Genomic DNA, 4,359 nt, shown 5'->3' with positions numbered 1-4,359 from the left:
TCGCCAAACTTTCGGGTCTTCTTGTTTATTATAGACTGTGCATGTTTCAAATGTCATCACCATAGAAAATGCGGTATAATATTAGATAGTGCAAGTTTCAAGGAAATAACTCACTCATTCTCTTCCCAGCTCTTCAGTGCTCTTCCCAGCACTGCTAATGAGGGTATTAAAGGAGTTTCTCTTCTACTTCTGAACTTCAGACTGGCTGTCAGCTGTTGTACTGTGCTTAGTTTGGTTTGAAAAAGTAATTGAGTTAAATTTCTGTAACTGTAGCTTACAACTCTGTTCTGTTGGGCCTATTAAACAAGTGATGAAGTGGTGTCTTTAGTATACTTTCCCATTAACATTTAGCACATATAAATTTGAGAACAAAATTGGTAAATTGGTATCAATAATATTTGTTATGTAGCTTTTAACTGCCTGGATGCTACTAATTCTCACTCACTTGCACTATTGTGCCCTAAGTCCCAGGATCATCACGTAGGAAAATCCAGAGGAGAGCTGTCCCCCCAGTACCCACCCTGCACCATGCAGAAGACCCCAGACAGGGTTTTATCCAGGGACACTTCTTAAGCCCACTGGCTACTGTGGGCAGTGTCAATGGCTCCCTGTGCCAGCACTCCTGATCCCCAGCTCAGGTAAGCGTTCTGCATTTTCATACTTGTCTTTGGGGTGGGATCTGAGAGGGATGAGTGAGCCTTCTGGTGGAATTAAGATTCTTTATACCACCAGTCTGACTGCAAGGTATGACAAGGCTCTAAAGGGAACTGCCTTTGAGCTATGAGTTACAGAAGAAATCTTCCTCAGAATATCTAGTTGCATCAGAAACGGTCCTCCCAGTCCCCCCTTCAATGCACATAAACCCATGACTAAAGTTGTGGTCCAAAGATGCTCCTTGGCTCCTTCAAGACGCTCAGTGGGTCAGATAGCAGATCTTGGCTCTCCTTGATGCCACATCAGCAATTATTAGAGCAGGAGGCTCCTGCAAAATGGCGAGGGTGGTAGCTCCTGTGGGAGAGGACAGAGGGCTTCCACATAGCAGGGCAGGAGGAATTGGAGGAGGAAGAAGCAGCTTGGCCCCAAGCCAGGAGGGGAACTCAGAAGCTGCAATGGCTGCTATGCCCAGGACAGGCTGGGAGGAAAAGGTGGGGCAGCTAGCACCAGTTATCAGTGTCCAGGCTGGCAGACATTGTGCTTGCAAGTCATGTCGACCAGATCTTCTGCATTTTAATCCTCAGGTGGCATTTTTGCCCCATAGGACAAAGTTCAGCATGTTGGTTATATTGAATCCTCCCCATTCCTAACATATTTCTATTCCACTGTTCCTGATTTGAAAAGTTTTTACCAGCCCCTCAGATCCTATCCCTGTTTATGTTGTTACAAATTATCAGCCACTTGTCCTCAACAAGTAATAAAATTGCGTTGTCTCAACACTTCTGCTGATCCATGATGTGCTGTTCAGCTGAAGGCATTCCTGCCATTCAGACTCAAAGCCTTTACTTAAAGCTACACACCCCCTCGAGTGTGTCTTTTTATGGGGAAGAAAAGCATTGGTGTGTTGCGGGGTTGATGGCCCATCAGGAAAGTGGGAAGGGCACCAGTCACTCTGAATTGTTTTTAGTCTTCCCATAGGTGATAGCCATGTAGAGAACTTGGCTTTTAAGTGCTTTGCACATGGAGAGCAAAGATACCTTCTGGGACAGAAAAGGTCTAGCTGCAAGGACTATCTGGTAAAGGGGGCATGGGCTATGGGGTGCTGATGGCCCATCATGAGGCAGGAATTTGGCAGATCTCACCGAATAGTTTCAGCCAGAGCTGAAAAGAGGTGTGAGGGGGAGGGTACAGAAGCTCTCATCTCACTTAAAGAGAGAGGAAGGCACCTTCCAATCTTCCATGGCCAAATCAGCCTTTTCCTAGCCCTTGTCAAACTTCCCACCACCAGTGTGGATGCTGTCAGCTTCCAAGGCAAGGGCTCTTCCCTCTCCCCCTGCTGAGCTGCACTCCTCACCTTTGGCATCCTCCCAAGCACGGCCAAGATTTCCTGGGTTTCCTGAAGGAGGTCATCATCATGGGCACACAGCAGTATACATGAAGGCCAAAAAGGGCACAGAGGGCCAGAGAAGAGATTCAGAATAACCATGCTCGTTTAAAGGACAATAGGCTGAATGACACATATGGGGAGTGAGTGAAGCAGACAAGCATTAAGAGTGCAGGAGGGCATTCCTCAACCCATATTCTAAAGTAAGGGAGAGCTGACACAGAGAAATTTTGGAAATCTGTTCCCCTTTAGTGAAGCCCTTACATTCAACCAATGGAAAAGGCATTGCTATTTAAGCACATTCTTTTTCAGTCCACTTCTGGATCTGACTGCACAGCATGTTTGAACCTCCATTTGTGAGGAGACATAGCATCTCAGACACACGTACCATCCCGGACACTTGTATGGGGGTAAATGGCAGTTTTCACAGTGCAAACAGACATGAAAACCCCAAGAATGGTTGTGTTTCTGTATTGAAAGAAGATATTAGCATCCTCATCAAGTCTGAGGCTACAGCTGCAGGAGCCACAGGCATCAAGTATCCTTCTGGTGAAGCTTGCTAAGATCAATAACAATAATAAGATCAATAATGATAAATAAACCATGTGCTAAAACAAGCATGGCAGTGGAGAAATAGCCCTTCTTGTCACAGCTGCCCAGAGACAGGCACTGGGCATGTGCATACCAACCATCACTGACTCCACTGCAGTTTGGGTGTCCATAGAACTCAAAGGCTTGGATGACTTTGTGAATGACTCCCATGTGGTGTTTGAATGAAAACAGTTTGGAGAATGGCCATGGACACCTAAAATACTACTCTGCTTATGAGAGATTTGTCCACCCCAAACTGGTTAGTAACCAGTTGGGCTTCACATGGCACCTCAAGGTGAGAGACGCTGTCTGACTGTAACAATGGCAAAGTCCTGACAACAGCGCATGGCAGAAGGCGGTAATGGTGTCCCTTCACATCTGAAAAATTTGCATCCAATGCTGTTCATGACAGCTCCTGATGGCAATGTGGTAGTTCAAATCCAAGCTCATCTCCTGCAGCCAAGGCCACCCATTGCCCTTGGGCAAAGTAGTCGCAGTGGGAATGACACCCAGGCACATGCAGATGCAGAGTTCCTGCACTGTGCTGGAGGAGAGGCAGGCTGCAGGGTACTGAGCTGTTGCGGCATAAAACAACAAAATGTGAGCAAGTTAGCACCAAGAGGTGGTAATCATCAGCTCTAGTAGCTGGCTGGCTAATCAGAGGTAACTGTTTACGTGGAAGAACTTACTTAATGTCTCATTTTGAACCATCGGTAACTCCCCGAATGTGGAGGTCTTGGGAGTGATTCACATGCTTTTTGCCTTGGGGATATTTGTGACTGGATTCATAAACACAGGTGAACAAATGAAAGCAGATACATGAGACATTACTGTGGCACATTACAAATTTTTGATTTAATGACATTTTGATTTAAGAAACCCACAGAGTTAATCTTGATTTTGTGCAGTGTAAATTCTTCATTCATTATGTACTTTCCTGGAAACATAAGTTGTCAACATAAAAATTCTAGAAAGCTTCCTTTCACTTTTGTTCCTCCTGCTCTTGTAATTCTATTTTTTATTTATAAAGCCTTCCACTGATGTATACACCATCTTATTTGGAAGCTTAACAACAGAGACAGCATAGTCGAAAAGGCTCTTTAGAGGCTTCTGAGAGGCAGAAGAGAGTAACAGAAGGATGGGTGTTGGTCTTTGTCTACTGGAAGCAAATAAAACCCTGGTGACGTTCCCCCTGCCACTGTTCTGTCACTCCTGGAAGCCAGAAGAATAGTTCTTAGCAGAGTACACATTTCCTTTGAAAATGTAAAAGGCCAAATACTGAGCACAGTACATAAGATGTCAGTGATTCACCTTCCTCTGCATGTATGTGATTTTTTTTTTCCCATACTACTTTTCCCGCCCCCCCTCATATTACTCATTAGGCTTTGAACTCTCTTGTTTTCCCAAGTTGGCAAGCTCCTAGCACTTCTCTGGCTACAAATTATCTCAGACTTGTGGTGTCGAGGTAATCAGCACAATATTTCAGACTTCTCTAACAGAAAAAAATACTTCACGGTCTTAAAACGCTTCTTTTTTCCAGTTATTTTTTCTGTCAGTATTTTCAGCTTTATCATCTTGTGAATGAAAATGAAGGACTCTTACCACCAGGATGCTTGTTAGAGCTCCCAACATAAGGTACATGACTACATTTGCCATCAGCTACCTTGTATTTTGGAAATGGGGCTGAGCCTACGGATTTTGATGAAACACATGACCAGCCACTAAAATTA

This window comes from Gymnogyps californianus, chromosome 3 (genome assembly GCF_018139145.2).
Source record: "Gymnogyps californianus isolate 813 chromosome 3, ASM1813914v2, whole genome shotgun sequence".
Lineage (NCBI taxonomy): Eukaryota > Metazoa > Chordata > Aves > Accipitriformes > Cathartidae > Gymnogyps > Gymnogyps californianus.
The sequence above is the reverse complement of the archived record's forward strand: the minus strand, read 5'-3'. Positions refer to the sequence as shown.